The sequence below is a fragment of the Mya arenaria genome, chromosome 7 (assembly GCF_026914265.1).
Source record: "Mya arenaria isolate MELC-2E11 chromosome 7, ASM2691426v1".
Taxonomy (NCBI): Eukaryota; Metazoa; Mollusca; class Bivalvia; order Myida; family Myidae; genus Mya; species Mya arenaria.
The window spans coordinates 26,687,270-26,705,532 of record NC_069128.1 but is presented as its reverse complement, the minus strand read 5'-3'; the positions used below and the strand labels follow the sequence as shown (position 1 = coordinate 26,705,532).

At 37.6% G+C, this 18,263-nt stretch overlaps 1 protein-coding gene across 1 annotated transcript in view; it reads right to left on the bottom strand.

Annotated features, from left to right (window-relative positions):
- LOC128240424 (uncharacterized) overlaps window positions 1–13,747 on the bottom strand; it is a 54,282-nt gene extending 40,535 nt beyond the window's left edge. The window contains exon 1 of the mRNA XM_052957064.1: window positions 13,495–13,747. The gene's annotated coding sequence lies outside the window, so the exon portion shown is untranslated. The remainder of the gene's footprint in view (window positions 1–13,494) is intronic.
- Window positions 13,748–18,263: the final 4,516 nt, after the last annotated feature.

The window sequence follows — 18,263 nt, the reverse complement described above, 5'->3', positions numbered from 1 at the left end:
TAATGTCTTATTCCCGTGGCCAAATTTCTTACATTACTCATGTATGTTCTGTTAAAGTTTTTTTTATATTGTTCTGAGACCATAAATATAGCCTGTCAAAATATCGTTGCGGGACATGTCGTTATTTTGGCAAACACACATTACCTCATTTTTAACCATAATTACAAACAAATTTTATAAGTCCACCGGGGATGAGCAAAAAAAGTCACGTGACCACAAATGCAAACGCCAGTAGTATTTTGGCTCGATTGATCGTCAATCAAGGTAAGTTTCTTATCGATATTTTTGTTATACGCGAGAGTTCGTTCAAATGACATAGCGCAAAAAAGAATGCATTGATTTGTCTTTCGATCGGTGTATTGGTCACCATTCATGTCTGCATAGTTTCCGAGAACACTTCGATCAAATTGTGTCCATGAATGCAAACGCACGTAGGTAGTGTTAAAATGTCACATATTTTGATAAATTGCCACATTTTATTCAAATGTTTGTTTTTCAGTTGTTCAATAATTGTTTTTAATTGCTTTATGAATACTTTGTGCGATGCAATAAGTACAAACAAATGCATTTTCTGAAGTATTTCAAATTTGGCAAACGTACGTAGTCTACCTAAAATGGCAAACGCACGTAGGCATCTTATAATAAGGAGCAAACAAATATTTCGTTAGCCTTTAATTGAAGATATTTATCCGCTTTATTATTAAATATCCATCATAATGAAAGTTATATAAATTTATGATACGTAACAAACATTGACACGATATTATGCGGGAGTGTTGCGGGAAATATGAGTTCTCGAACAAACTCTCATCCGGCCATACCGGTGGTAAACAGACTTTACTAACTTAACAATGCTTGGTAAATGTTTATCTCGAACATTTAGAACAGCTGTTGTAATGTCACATTTCAGGAACCACACGTTTGATACAAAGAGTCGGAGTACAGTAAAGTACGGGACTGTTTTGATAAAGAGAAATGCATTACAGAAGGGAACTGGCTCAAGACCACAGTTATCTGCCTCCCGTTGACCTGGCTCAAGACCACAGTTATCTGCCTCCCGTTGACCAAGATCCGGATGTGAATACAGAAAAAAGAGTGCTTGTGTTCAAGTATCAATATTTTATTAAAATTGAATGAAAAAGAAGCAAAAAATGTTCTTTTTGCAGAGAACTTTTGCAGACTGAATTTGACACTCTATTGCATAAATTGATAGTTTTCAGTGTACATATTGGAAAAATCATAGATTGTGGAAGTCTGAAAATTAGTTGTTTGTAGCCGATTGACTCCTTGGCGGAAGGGTTATGTGTTTGAACTCAATTTTGACAGTCGGGTCAATGATCAACATGGTGTTTTCTTGTGATTATATTTTGTTTCTTGAATTGTTCTAGAGATGTCATGTCCTTGTTTTTCAATTGGGATGTGTATAAAGTCAAATGCCAGGTTAGTGTCTATATGAAACATATAGTAAAAATAACTGTGGTCTCACGCCAACTATTGGTGTGTGCTGGGAGCGGTTCAGACGCAACGATTCTAAGATGCTTGTAACAGATCGCATGGGGATAAACATTTAATTTGAACGTAATTTAAACATCTTTAATGAACCTTTTATTTAACCATTCTTCATGTTGTGATGATAATACTGTCATGATAATTGTTAATGACAGATATTGAGATAATAATAACCATAAAATGATATTGCGATGATACAATGACAATGTATGCTCTACCCGGAACAATGTTTATATCACTGAAAATACTCTTTAAACTGTATGTATAAGTGCTGTTTTACAGAAATAAAGACATTATAATGGAAATGTTCTTCATTTATTCTATAACTGTATATCTTAGATAAGTTTTATACATTGAATAAAATGATTGACAATAAAAGCGATCACAGATAATCAGATAAAATCAAAGATAAGTAATCAAATAACATAACGATTAATTAATAAACAATCCTTTTGTTATGATCTGCCTGAGATTCTACTTTCTTCCACATCAGATAAGTTGACCTAAAAATTTGGCAAGGGCCAAGATAAAACAAGTACCAGTATGGAATTTTTTAATCGTCATCACACAATTACCTCCCTTGTAGACGACTGTCGCCTGTAGCATCATGGAAACATTGTCTCATGGCAATTTTAAAAATCAAAATTGATTATTTCTCGCTTTAAATGGAGTAATAGAAAAGTTTTCGCGCTCCATTCAAGAAATAACGCTGTCCTCTTTTTAGAACTATAAATATTTAATCATAACATAAACATAATCTGAATCACTGCACGCATATCCATAACAACCACGAATTATTACAAATCTATACGCGCATTATATTCACTACGCACAAAAGATTTCCAGGTTTTTCCAGGATCATCGCCCCTCTCGCAGGGTGTTTTGCGGAAACACGGTAAACCCCGATTCCGCAATACACTCTATGTTCGGGTTGGGATGAACCTTGCACTCTCGGCCATGAAAGATACTTATTATCTAAAATTTGACGTTTTATTTGGGGTGTTTAATAACTTTTGCTTCCACAATCTACTTCTATGCCGATAACATTTCCCACATTCAGCGCACTGGTATGATATCTCGCCAGTATGGCCGTCCATTGAAATCCCACACACGTCGCACGTATAACGTGTCGTGCCATCTTCTCCTCGCCAATGCCTGTTCAGGTACGTATGTGTGGTGACCTCATGTATGCATCCGGGCACAGAAACTGCTTATTGGATCCATGTGTGGTGCACCTGTATAAATACATGTATGCCTTTAAAAGTATGCAATTAAAATACTTGTAATTGCAATATTTTGGTAACCTTTAATAAAAACGCATGAGCTTGTGACTGGTAGATAATTGCTTAATTATAGAATAATAAAGAATAAAACAAGCATAATATAAGCATTTTTTAATACTAGAATACACTTACATATGGCGCGTCAAGCTCTCCGTGGTGTATACCTGTTTCTAACAGTATGTAAGTGCTTTTACACCGTAATGGCGGCGCTCATGCAATTTCAGCCCCCATGTCGTTTTCAACGCATTCCCACAAACGTGGTAAACAAATGACATCACTGATACAGACACTGTCATTCATTAATTAAGCGCCACTTGATTTACTTCGCAAAATATATTACACAAATTGTAGTTTGTTAAAAGAATATCATCTGTAAAGGCATTTTCATAAAAAATATGTCTCGTGCAAACAAACGCTTATTAAAATCTTAAAATATGGCTTATCTAGCTAAGTAAAACGACATAAAGTGTTTCACTTTCCCTTATGCATATGACCGTAAGCATTATGATCATAATAATAATTAAATATAAATTCAAAAATCTTACAGCAATAGTTCTGGATATATAAAGAATAAAAAGTTTTAAAAGCTTTCGACATATACGATAACTCATTATTATTATTATATAAGATGCCTACGTGCGTTTGTCATTTTAGGTAGACTACGTGCGTTTGCCTTATGAAAATGCCAACGTGCGTTTGCCATATTTAAATTCTTCAGAAAATGCATTTGTTTGTACAAATTGCATCGCACACAATATTCATAAAACAAATAAAAGCCATTATTGGACAACTGAAAGTCAAAACAATTGAAAAAATGTGGCAATTTATCTTAATATGTGACATTTTAACACTACCTACGTGCGTTTGCATTCATGGACACAATTTGTACCGAAGTGTTCACGGAAACTATGCAGACATGAATGGTGACCAATACACCGATCGAAAGACAAAACATTGCATTCTTTTTTGTGCTATGTCATTTGAACGAACTCTCGCGTATATCATAAATATCGATAAGAAACTTACCTTGATTGACGATCAATCGAGCCAAAATACTACTGGCGTTTGCATTTGTGGTCACGTGACCTTTTTTGCTCATCCCCGGTGTAAGTCGATGATTCGTTTTAAATATGAGTTTTAATGATGAAATTAAACCTTCAAAATATCTGTGCGATTCAGTAGTTTTATTGTTGTTCTGTTTTTTTTACACGATTTTCTTTGTTAAGAGTCCTCGTTTGCTATAAATTCATGCCTTTGTTGATTTAATGTCAATGGTCACATCAAATATATCTGATACTTCATTATTGCACTTAAATTCTGTAAAAAAAGAAAAAAAGTATTATATGATAAAACAGTCCTCTCAATACAAGCGTTTAACTCGAAATAAAGGGGAAAATGCTATTATGATAATAAATTAAAAGAGAGGGGAAAAGTGTTTAAAGGAGAGAAATTGAAACGTTTTATAAAAAGCTTATTTTACAACTAAATTTTGAGTAAAATAACTCAAATGACCGGACAGATCTTGTGCGGGACATATCGTCATGCTACGGTGTTTGCTTCTGCCACATAACTTTTAAATCCGACGAATGAATGAAAAAGGAGATTACCGGTTCTGACACACGAACGTACTTTATGCGAAAGTTGGACAGCCTTCTCGTTCACGTGTAAAGATTGATTTCGCAAACGGGTTTAAGGCTAATTGCTGCATCTGCATGTACGGATAAATACATAATTGCATAATTAATATGTGTATTATTTCGCAACCTCTCCATTTCAATTTAAATTCAATAACTGTTCGTTCTTACATACGCAAAACACGATAACATGTCACTATAAGTCAATGATTGCGTTTATTCATAGCACCAAACAAATATGGGAACAGCACAAGTAAGAAATTACAAATGAAGTAGTTATGTAGCTGTTTATCAATATTTTAAACAATCGGGTCCATGCACTTCAGGTCTTTATGTCCATTTGTGCCCGACAAAATTGATACCTGAGACTGTAAAATACTAGATAATATTAATGAAGAAGCTAAAAATCAACACAGTCTTCAGGACTTTGTACAAAAGACAAATCTGAATGCGCTCAAACATCGATTTTTTTTTCAATTCTGTGGAGAGCAAAATAGTAGGAAACAAGTTTATAATCGTACGATGACAACATTAACAAAAAAAGTTAACGTGCTGTGGTATTATAACCTTGCTTTATAAATGTTTTGCTAAATACTGAGGTCTTTGATGTATATAGTTAATTGATTGAATGCGTCGTATTTTGGGCAAACACAAGTCCATTACCGTACTACTACAGTAAAGTTTGTATCACAAGCTTATCCGTGATGTTTATTTTTTTTAAATAAAGTCACAGTGTCTAATAATTATACTTATTATCATTCACATTTCAAGGTGTTCTTCAGACTGGGTTGCAAAGGACAGAATAGTTGTCAACTAACTTTTATGAAACAAACAAGATCCTTTCTTAAGATAATTAAATCCACTATTATTCAGGGCCTGCATTGCTCACCTAATTTGTTCTTCAAAGTAAACCTACACGCCGCGTGAGACACTCAGTTGCCACATGCATTGCAATCAACTTTATAAAAACGAACAATAAAACACCTTATTCTATTCACAGTGTTCTCAAATTTGACACTGGTAATTGTGGCCAATTTACATCAAATTACAACCTATGCAAACTTAAGCTTTCTTTATTTGCATTAAAGATTATCCAGATTTCATGGAATTTGCGTAGTTGTCCTTGTCCAAGTTCAAATACAACGCCTTTTTGTATGAGTTCAATGTCATTGTCATCGCTGATCAGGTATTCGCGTCCTTTTGAAAATATTGTGAAATCAGCAAAAAGATATTAGCCGTATTACGTTTATACATGATTGTAGCGTGGGTGTTCTAAGACAAAACCACTCAACTTCGGAGTTCGAATATTTATTTATACGTTGTCGAATGAAACCAGGCACGTCTAAATAATAATTATATGTGAAAGAATATTTCAGCTCAAAGATAAGAGCGAATATTAAATAAAGTAAGAACAGTTCAGCTCAAAGATAAGAGCGAATATTAAATAAATAGTAACAACTGTTACAATTGCAATCTTGACTTGCGTCGATGATGATTCAGAACGGAATGATTTATGTGTATATATAAATAAGGGCGTGTGCAATGAAGCGGGAAAAAGGGGAAAATGCATTATGAACCAATCAATCACTCTATAAATTTAGACAAACTCGCATAACCAGTATTCACGCTCTGACGCACTCATACATAGACGGACATAGACGGACAGTAACGCACAGAGGACAATAACCACGTAGCACAACACTAAACACGACGATACACAAACAATACAAAACGATATACGATATAGAACCATACCAAACACACAAACTAATAAAATACTGAAATATGCACCTTGCTACATACTCCCCCTCCTGGTTGGAATGTACCCTACATTCAGGAAACATACCTTCCGGGTAAAGAGAGTAAATAACTTTATTTCAAGGAAATGAATTATGATAGATATCAATATTAAGTGTCAACGATAGTGTATTCAAATAATATTACGAGAAGAATAAAATTTCATAATGTATAGCAAAGGCTTAAGTATTGTATATAAAACATGAGACAAAGGATGTGGCAAATACAATAGAGTATATCTCAAACAGATACAACTGTTAATACATATATGTCACAAAGGGCAGCAGTCACTTCGCAATGAAAATGCCTGTAACGCAATATGAATATTATAATGGGTAAAACCATAGTACACTGCGCTATAATAATAACACTACTAATATCGTTGTGAAAACTACCTGAAATGCTATAATGAGAGCAGTACAACTCATACATAAGCCTACTCAATCTACTTAGTCTCAAACAAAGAATTCAGCTATTTGCTGATAAGCCCACTCGCCATACCTATCAGGTGGACGTTTGGTACGTCGCGGCCTGGGCACGGGTATGGGAGTAACAGGACTCGGACTAAGTCTAGAAATAACTGGATCAGGAGTCGTAAGGACGGGACAGGACTGGGCGTAGGTGGAGCGACAATATGAGGGGTATGGACAGGAGAGGACGGGGCTAAAGAATTGACACGTGTGGGCGGTTGAGAAGGACTGAAACGACGGAGACCTCGACGCTGAGGGATGATATAGACAGCGGAGGAACTTGACTCATCCGAGCTAGTGTCGCCATCATACTCATTGTCAACAGGGGCTGCTCTGGTCCTCGGTCTGGCTTTTGGGACAGGTTGAGGTGCAGGTGACTCCTCGTCAGTGGGAATTGACTGAAAAGGGAGAAGCATGTTCCGGTGTAATGTTCTTACAGGTCCGTTGCCGGACTCCAGGCGAACCTTGTACACCGGCTGACCATCGTACGGAACGTCTACGATAACGTAGGGGCTACGTTCCCATCGGATGGCGAGCTTCTGCCTTCCCTGGAGGTTGACATTCCTGACCAAAACGATATCACCAACGACAAGCTTATTCTCGTGAACACGACGGTCATAGTGGGCCTTGTTCTGGCTGGCTCGCTTTTGTGCGGCTTCTCTGGCAACCTTGTATGCATAGTGCATACGTTTCTGTAACCTTGCGGCGTAGCTGGAATAATTAGAGTCAGCAAGGTTACCCGGACTGGTGCCCATAAAAGCGTCAACGGACAAACGGGGATGCCAGCCGAACATCAGGAAATGTGGAGAGAAACCTGTAGAAGAACTTTTAGTTGCGTTGTAAGCTTGAACAAGGGCTGGAAGGTAATCTTTCCAGTTGGCTTTAAGATCATCGTTAAGCGTGCCAAGCATACGTAAAAGAGTGCGGTTGAAACGTTCCGCAGAAGGATTACCCATAGGGTGAAAAGGTGTAGTGCGCGTTTTGCGGACATTCGCAATAGTACATAACTCCTTAATAACCTTGGACTCAAAATTACGCCCTTGATCAGAATGCAATTGCTCGGGAAAACTGTAATGCACAATAAAGTGCTCATATAGGGCCTTGGCAGTGGTAATCGCCTTTTGGTTGACACGGAATCGCCTTAGCATAACGAGTGAAGTGGTCCGTTATGACAAGGACATCCTCGTACCCACTCTTGGACCTCTCGAGCTTCAAGAAATCCATGCATACAAGCTGCATCGGTCGTGTGGTGTTGATGGGTACGAGTTCTGCGCGCGGTACCACAGGCGTCTTCCTACAGACACAAGACAAACAGGAAGATACATGATCCTTAATAAAGGATTCCATACCAGGCCAAAAGAAGCGTTGGCGGGCGAGCCATAGAGTCTTGTCGCTGCCAGGATGACCGACATCATGGTGGATACCACGAAAAGCAACAGATCTGTAAGCAGCAGGAACAACTAACTGACGGACCTGCTCACCATCCACGGTAGCGGTTCTGTAAAGTATACCATTATCAAGAGAAAGAGATGAAAGATCACGGAGTAGACAACGGACTTCTCGAGACAACTCCTCCCCCCTCGGCCGAGAACCGGACCGCAGGATGGAAACAACCCTGGAAACATCAGCGTCCTTGGCCTGCTCCTGCACCCAATCGACAGGATTAACTGGGACAGTATCTGAAAAAATATCATCTCCAAGGACTGCATCACTATCACAAGAAAGACTCTCAACAGCAGCAAAAGAAGTAGTAGCTGCCAGACAAATAGCTTTGACAGCTTCAGAAAACATCTGTGGCTTACGACTCAAACCGTCACAGTCATTATTAGATTTGCCGGACTTGTAAACAATATCGAAGTTGTACGCAGACAAGGCCGCCACCCAGCGGTGACCTGTCGCGTCAAGCTTCGCAGACGACAAAACATAAGTCAATGGATTGTTGTCCGTGAAAACAGTGAAGGTGTTACCAAACAAATAGTCGTGGAACTTGTCGGTGACAGCCCATTTGAGCGCGAGGAATTCTAGCTTATGAGCAGGGTAATTCCGCTCCCCTGCCCGAAGACCTCGGCTCGCATAAGCGATCACCTTCTCCTCGCCATCCTGCTCCTGTAAAAGAACTGCGCCTAAACCGGTCCCACACGCGTCTGTATGGACGATGAAGGGTTTACTGAAGTCAGCGAAAGCTAGGACGGGAGAAGAAGTAAGTTTAGTCTTTAAAAGATCAAAAGAATGTTGCTGGGCGTCGGACCAGGACCACGGGGCTGGGGAATTTCTTTTAGATTTCCTAGACTTCTTAGAAGACTTGGTGGAACCGTGCCCTTCGAGGAGTTGGTTAAGGGGATGGGCCATTTTAGAGTAACCCTGTATAAACCTACGGTAGAAACCAGCAGTCCCTAAAAAACTACGCAACTCCTGGACATTCTTAGGGACGGGCCAATCAGAAATTGCAGATGTCTTGCCCGGGTCAGTGGAAATACCATTGGCCGAGATAACATGGCCAAGGTAGGTAACTGACGACTTAAAGAACTCGCATTTTGAGCCTTTTAGTTTAAGACCATGAGAATGGAGGCGTTGAAAAACAGATTCGAGACGGGACAAATGTTCTTCGAAAGAGTCAGAGAAGATGAGGAGATCGTCAATGAAAACAAGACATTCTCTGAGGTTTAAATCGCCCATACATTTCTCCATAGGACGCTAAAATGTAGCGCCACTGTTCGTCAGACCGAAAGGCATTCGGTTGCACTCAAAGAAGCCAAGATTGCCTACAGAAAATGCGGTCTTGTGCTTGTCTTCTTCTTCCATTTCGACTTGCCAGTAACCTGAGCGTAAGTCTAGTTTGGAGAAGAACTTGGAACCTACCAAAGTGTCGACGGTATCATCGAACCTTGGCAGCATATAGGCGTCCTTACGTGTCCTGGAATTCAACATACGGAAATCCAGACAAAAACGCAATGAGCCGTCTTTCTTTCGCACAAGAACTACATTAGAGGAGTACGGGCTATCACTTTCGCGAATCGCACCGCAGTCAAGCATATCTTTAAGATGTTGACGTACCTCCTCATACATTCCTGGTGGAATCTTGCGGTATGGTTGTTTAAAGGGCGTGTCATTGGTAAGGACTATCTTATGTTTGACGATATTGGAACAGCCAAGATCAGTAGGGCCGGTAGAAAAGATATGACGCCAATTACCAAGTATTTGGCGAACCCGCAGAATCTGATCTGGTGACAAGTTATCGATGTCGATTTTGACACCAAGATCGTCAACTGGGTCAAGACTAGAAGAAGAAGAAGAGGAAGAAGGAAGTGAAGAAGCAAGATTGTCAACGACCTTGACCTCGTCTGCAACGCATATGTCTGACTTTGGCCGGATAAAAACGGGTTTGGCAGTCATGTTGCACAACCTAACAGGGACCTTGACATAATTACCATGGTGAGGGGCCTTCAAAACATGGGGTCTAACAAGGTATGGGTATCAGGAGAAATGTTCTCAGTAGCAATCTTCTGAACATCATGTTTAAGACCTCTGGCAATTCCGTTAAGGGTAACAGACTCATAAGGACCAAGTTCTACAGTATGCTCATTAGGAGACTTTACTGTAATAGGTTCAAAGACTAGGGCATCAAAGGCTGATTGCCAAGAATCAGGCAATGGACGGGCGGGTGCATCAGACGCTGACTTACAACGTCTAATGATATTGGTGCCCACAATCACCGGATGACTGCCAGTGTCGGGAACTACAAGTACTGGAACATAAAGTTCAAAATTCAAATCAGGAACAGCCAGAGTGATTTCAATAAAGCCAAAAATGTCAAGTTTGTTACCATTGGCAATAGTAACATTTATGTCGATATTCAAATCAGACAATTCCTTCAAAGGAGGCATACTAGGCAACGACCTAAAGAAAGTATCACTAATAGTAGTGACCATGGACCCACTGTCTATCAGACCTATAGCAGGAACTAAATCAACGACAACATTGGATGTATTGGACGCACCAACAAGATCAGAAACACTAACAGACTGGCCGAAAACGGCGCCAACCCCTGGGTGGCCACTGGCAGGGGCGGCTAAAAGTTTGGGTGACTAGGGGACTGACCAAAAGAAGAATGGCTACCACCACCTCTACCACGGCGAGAACCACGGTTACCACCAGAGTATACATTGGGTGTCGGAGGGCCGTAACCATGCGGTCTGGGAGGTGCCGCCTGGGAAGGAGAAAACAAAGGAGGAATGTATTGGGGTGGGGGTACACTTACATCAGGCGAAAGTGTGAGAGTGTCTAGGCGCTGTAAAATAGTGGAAAACTTTTTATCAACACCAGACTGGACAGAAGATATCCGGGAATTGAGCCGTTGCTCTAAATCAGAAAGCTTCTTATCAAAGTTGGGGTGCTGAGAACTGGGGGGCATAGATTGCTGTTGGCTAGAAGCATGGGGGGATTTGGACTTAGGTAAAGAAAGGGACAGCTCTTTATCAACCTGCCGGACATCCCGGAGAAACGCATCATAATCTGCTGCTGCGTCTAACTTGTGGCGTGTGTTTGTGCGCAACATCTCTGTGCGCAAACCAGACCATAGTCTTTCGCAAAGCAGTTCGTTACGATTTGTCCGTCAAAGCCGACTCGAGCCGACAACCAAAAGATGTGACCGACTCATCTGGTCTTTGAGCCAAATTGAAAAACTCCTTCATAGATAAAGACTTTTGAGAAGGTTCGCCATAATTCACTTCAAGCTTCCGGAGTACCGTGTCTACTGTAATATTTTCACCAAGTGAAACTAGTAAACGACGAGCTGTACCCCGTAATGAAGACCTGATAGCTTGCAGCACTAAGTAAGAAGACAAAGAAGCGTCTTTCCTCAGACACCGCACCTCATGGCGCCACTCATAAAATTGATCTCTGACTTAGGCGTAGGATCATCACCAGAGAACGGTGGGATCTTCGGTGCCTTAGTCGCCATAGAAGAAGAAGGTGTAAAAGCAAAATGAGATGGGGGCGTGAAAGGCTGGGTCAAAAGGGACATCAATGGTTGGGGCTTTGGCTTGACATTAGAACCTGAAAGAGGTTTGGGCTTAACATCAAAAATGGGTGGGGCAAGTTTAGGCGTAATATTATACTTCCTGGACAGCAACTGTAACATTTCAGCTTCAGATGGGTATGACATATCACCACCAACTGCACCAAGCTTTTCCTCGGACATGGGGGCTTCTTCGTCACTCATGGTGACAGAAAGCAACAACAACAGAAGGTATAACAAACCCAGAATGAAGAAATGATGTACAGAAAATACAGTAGAAAAGAAAGGGCAAATAAAACAAAAATAGATTAATAAAACAGAAAGCGGCTATGATCCACTACACTGTGTGTGACTATGAGTGTATTAGTGATCACAATGTGCTATGCTCACCAGTGAATTATTAACAAATGCCAATGTATATCTTCAATTAAAAAATATATATATATCAACGGATGTGTAAAACTATGTATGTACTGTATGTGTAATTAAATTTTAATGTGTGTAAATTAAGTCTAATTAATTATGATGAAAATAAATTTCAAAGTTGATTTATTGAAATTAATTAATTAATAATTAATAAATCCTATTGATTTATGTGAATGTTAAACTTTAATTCAAATGACAAATAAATTAATTTTAATTAAATTTATGAAATTAAATGTAAAATGCCAAAGACAAAGCAAAGGACAGATCCGTTAAAAGTTATAAATAATACAAGTGATAAGTTTAATGGCCGGGGACCAGTCTAAGTTTAAACAAGTTCAGGGTCAAATAGGGTCAAAAGGTGTTCCCTAAATATTCTAGTAGGCTACCAAGTTTATTTATATAACTATTTCTATTTAAGCTATGACACAACTACCATAAATACACCTGGTTTAGCTATATTCACACAGTAACTATGAACAATAAATAATTAAAGTACTAAATTGGGTGTGAAGCAAAACTTAATAAAATGATTTCAGAATCTCAAATTAATCAAAACTGAGATCACACTCTGAAATATCAATAATCACAGGGATAACTGGAAATAAAGTAGGAATATTATATGAAAAAGGGCAAATATTTATAACCTAGTCTGACAGGTCAAAATATGAAACATATAATGTACAAAGAACACAGAAACAAAGAACACAGAAACACACAAAAAACAAATAAACAAACAACTATGCAAATGAATACAGTAACTTGCCAAGCACACTTAACCGGTCACGCAAGGGGAAATTTGGGATGGGCTAAAGCAGGGGTAATGTGTATATGTGTAGTTTATATTTATATGTGTAATATGTGTGAAGGATGGAAAACACAATAATAAATACACTTAAGTTTTATAATGATAAATATGATCTAAACTAACGTGCTAAACTAAGTCTAAAGCATGTATAAATTAATTGTAAGCGTGTAAAATTAAGCAAAGCAATGTATGCAACCAAAATATATGCAGAAGCCAGGCAAGATCACAATAACCCAGCAAAATGACAATAATGAAGCAAATAAAGCACAGAAATACTAATCTATGACACAAGTAAAGCAAGCAAGTTTACACAAAACAAAACATTTAAAGCACAGTCAATAGATAAGCAATTCAAAAGGAGCCGTGTGTACAATTAATTAAACATATGAATTTAGCTGTCAAAATTAACTGTCAAAACAAATACCGGGTCGTGAAATTATGTCACAAATGAAAATGACTGACAAAGAACAAAATGACAGTTACAATTTCAAGCAAAACAGACAAAATCAATACCAAATGAAATGAAATAAACCAAAAACATATGTACTCTTACCGTAAATAAAGCAATAAATCCAAAAAGTAATCCAAAAAAATCTAGGTCACGCTATTTTCACTTTATAAATGTCAACTAGCCGGTTTACTCAAAAGGAAAAAATAGTTACAGCCAAAATATCAAAAACTTACAAAGTTATCTATAAAATAAGGGTACCCACGGTTCAACGAAAAAAATCACACACACAAACACACAAATACAATCCACAATTACAAATAACACATATATCACAGACAAAACACACAGTAATCTATACGCGGTGCTCCTCTTCTGTCACGTGACACGCGATCAGCTGATAAATTTGACAGATAAAATGTAAATAAAACAGGATTAGAGTCTCTCGCGAAATATACTACACGATCAGGGAGGATGGGTGGGGGAAAGGACTGGGGGTATATTGCACGATCAGGGAGGATGGGTGGGGAAAGGGACGGGGAGGTATACCAATACGGAGGTGCCGGCGGATATGCTGGGCTTCTCGACCTCTTCTGTGCGTTAAAACGCAGACAAAATCCCCTCAACGTCTGGTCTGGAGGACACGACGGCCTGGCTCTGGACTACGCCAACCTCGATCGGGGAGCCATTTGTAGCGTGGGTGTACTAAGACAAAACCACTCAACTTCGGAGTTCGAATATTTATTTATACGTTGTCGAATGAAACCAGGCACGTCTAAATAATAATTATATATGAAAGAATATTTCAGCTCAAAGATAAGAGCGAATATTAAATAAAGTAAGAATATTTCAGCTCAAAGATAAGAGCGAATATTAAATAAATAGTGACAACTGTTACAATTGCAATCTTGACTTGCGTCGATGATGATTCAGAACGGAATGATTTATGTGTATATATAAATAAGGGCGTGTGCAATGAAGCGGGAAAAAGGGGAAAATGCATTATGAACCAATCAATCACTCTATAAATTTAGACAAACTCGCATAACCAGTATTCACGCTCTGACGCACTCATACATAGACGGACATAGACGGACAGTAACGCACAGAGGACAATAACCACGTAGCACAACACTAAACACGACGATACACAAACAATACAAAACGATATACGATATAGAACCATACCAAACACACAAACTAATAAAATACTGAAATATGCACCTTGCTACATGATGATGATTTGAAAGAAAACAAATGGCACCAGCCATGACATAAAACTAATTAACAAATCTTTTTTTGAGAGAAAACCCATAGCTAAGATAGTCTTAACTACCAAATTATTAGTGCACCGTGTATGTGCAACATGCTATTATATGTATGTAAGATAAATAAAACAATGATAGCATCATATATACATGTAGAGAGTACTGTAATGAGTTTAAAAGAAGGTTGACTATATTTAACATTATCTTCACAAAAGTATTTTAATAAGTATTTATAAAAACTGTTCTTACAGCATGTACATGAACCAGCTTTATGTAAATAATAAAAAAAAGTATGGTTCAATGTACACACTGCAAATATATTGTATATTTTAATAGAATGTAATTGTACTTATTCAAACGTTATTTGACTTTTTAACAATTTAATAATGTATTTCATTTTGTATTGAAAAACAAATGGCAAAGAACATTAGCTTAATTACCTATTTTACCCAACATTGCATTTTGAAATCAGCATTTTTCAAAAATGGATATCACGGATCAGCCAGTGACATATTTCAAAATTTAGAAATACGGTCAGAGATTGTTGTTTGCCAAATGCATGACGTATTGAAACCATAGACTATCTCTGCAAAAGGTTTCAGGTGTAAACCAAGGTTACACGAACCCATACGGTAAAACTTCCTTATAACTTTTTAACGTCAAAGAACCGTTTCGTTCAAAACATATCTGTTCAAGTTATTTCGGTAGGTTCATGTTTGCGACGTGATTTAGAATAAGTGTATGCATAAATGCATATTATCTGTTTATTCAACAAATTAAGGACTACTAGTATATTCTATTAACAATTGCAATAGATGCGCATTGTGTACAAAGGACTACAGTTTCATTTTGTATTTAATATTTAGCTTCTGTCGGTTTATTTAATGCTTACTTCTGTAAATTTGTTTGAGCTTCACGTACCAGCCGCGTGATACACACAGTCAAGAGCACCCATTGGCTGCATGCATTACAATACACAATAGAAAACGAACAAGGACTCCACTTTTTGCACACCCTATTCTATGGACTGTGTTCTCAATTTTGGCTCCGGTAATTTATACCTTTTTTGACAAATTGGATCACAACCAATGCAGTATTCAGCGGTCTTTATTGGCTTTAACGAGTATCTAGAGTGCATGAAATTTGCATGGTTGTCCTTGTACTAGTTAATACACTATACATATCTAGACAAGTGCAATGTCATGGTCACTGCTTGATCACGTACATATGCTCTAATGAAATGTTGTAAAAAATAACGAAAATATGCTAGAATTTAGGACAACAAATTCACCTTAAAAGAAAAGGAAACATAACAGAGTGATACCATTATGTCACACGTTTTAGTTATATTTTACAATCTAACTAGATGAATTAAATGCACACTTTAAATGTTACTGTAGTATCCATGCTTATATTATTTTGTTTCTGAACGTACTTCTGCTGCTGCTGTTGCTGCTGAGCAGCTGCTTCTGCTGATGACAATGACGACAGCGGCGACGGCGGCGGTGGTTGTGGTGGTGGTGATGATGATGATGATGATGATTTTCTAACATATGAGGACCATATCTGTGCGTGCAATCCTAAATTGTTTATGCAGAATGCAAATATATTGCAAGCTGGACTGAAATCTAACCCTTCAATGCAGTTTACAAATACCCAAATACATCCTTAATCTCGGTTTCAAACATAACGCTAACGAAATCTATTTTACAATGATCGACCAGTGCATGTTTTTGCGAAAGGCAGTTTCGAATATGTTTTGTGACCTTGAACAATGCCAATGAAATAACTTCCTCCTAAATCTTCTTATTTGGGCATATAGCCAGGGTTTTATTTTCTAAATTTTGGTTCGCATACCTTAATGGCTGATCGGTGAGAGATACTTTCAACTATATTTGGTATTGCTTCTGGGTTTCTTGTTCTTTTTCAAGGCCCGTGCATTAAAGCTGCACTCTCACAGATTTACATTTTACAACTTTTTTATTTTTTGTCTTGGAAAGAGCAAATTTTTGCGTAAATATCTCCAGCCCAATGATGTAGGATTGTTGACAAAAAAATCAGATCGTAGATTTTAATATTTCCATTTGAAAACAAATGTTTTATAGGTTAAACCGTTACTAACGGTTTAAGAAAAATGCATAAAACATCAATTTTTGAACTTAAAAAATCAAAATCTGCGATCTAATTTTTGTCAGTAGTCTTAAATAACTGGTTTACATGGATTGTCGCAAAAATTGACTCGTTCCAAGACAAAAAATAGAAAAGCTGTCAAAACGTTTAATCTGTGAGAGTGCATCTTTAAGGGACTCGCATATGTTTTGGAAACAATTTTATTCCCTGTAATGCGTCTAAAACACTTATATTATTATATATTATTGCATACTGAATTGTAAAATGTTATTTATATTTACATGATGAATTGATATCTTGATGACCTGAAATATTACCTTCTTGAAATCATTTGTGTTGTTTTTATTTGTCAATTGTATTCGTCTGTTCGTCTATGGTCAGGTTGACCTATTTTAGTATTTACGATCGTCGTCGTCGTCGTCATCATCATCATCATCATCATCATCATCATCATTCAGCAATCCCATTATTAAAATTCCTAGTGAATAGCCCTATAACTTCATTTCAATATTCACAAAATCTGTCTATGCTGTCTCGTGTGTGCCTTGTTTTGTTTTTTTGTTTATTTTACTTTGGCCTTTACCAAGATAGTTTGTATCGGCTGTATAGGTTGACCCTATAGTTTTCAGTGCACCATTAATGGTTTTTGCATAATTCAGATATATCATGTCTTTTCTTTTTTCTGACGCCTATCTTTTATGGCTTTGTTCCATTTGAATGTTTTATTCAAATGGAACAAAGCCATAAAAGATAGGCGTATTGTCAACTATTTGCAAAAAGGACAGAACGAGTGCATGTCACGTTATTGATATGAAAGACTAGCCTTAAACATTGAGAAATACGATAAAAAACAACAACTACTAAATATATCCAATGTTTGGCTGCCTTATCTACGGATAATGTTCTAAATTTTACCATTGACTTTTACATGTTTGCATTATTAAAATGCAATCTTTGCAATATTCAGTGGTCAGTATGTACTATTATGACCCTATCTATTATAATTTATGTTATCATTGAACTTTGCTGATGATCTCATTACATTCGTTTTGCCAATATTGTACATGTTGCACAACAATAATTCAGGCAATGTCATTGCAACTGTTCAGTTATTCAAGTCCCAATGACTTTTGTAAAGTCAGAAAAAAAAGTTAAAATATCAATGTTAAAAGAATGAAGACATCAGATCAATATTAAAACTTCTTACCTTTTCGTACTAGATGTGTGCTCATGCGTATTAATTTGTACTGCACGCAAAAACAAAAACTTTTGAAATGGTTGCTGCTGTTGCTGCTGATGATGATGCTGACTATGCTGCAAATGTTGCTTATGATGATAATGACAAAGACTGCGGCGGTAATGTCAGAATTTAACAGTTCAGAATAGATAACTACAAAATAGAAAACCGATACGAAAAAAGAAAATAAAGTAGGATCATTTTACGCATTCAAACGTTCTTTGGTGGTTTATCAATTA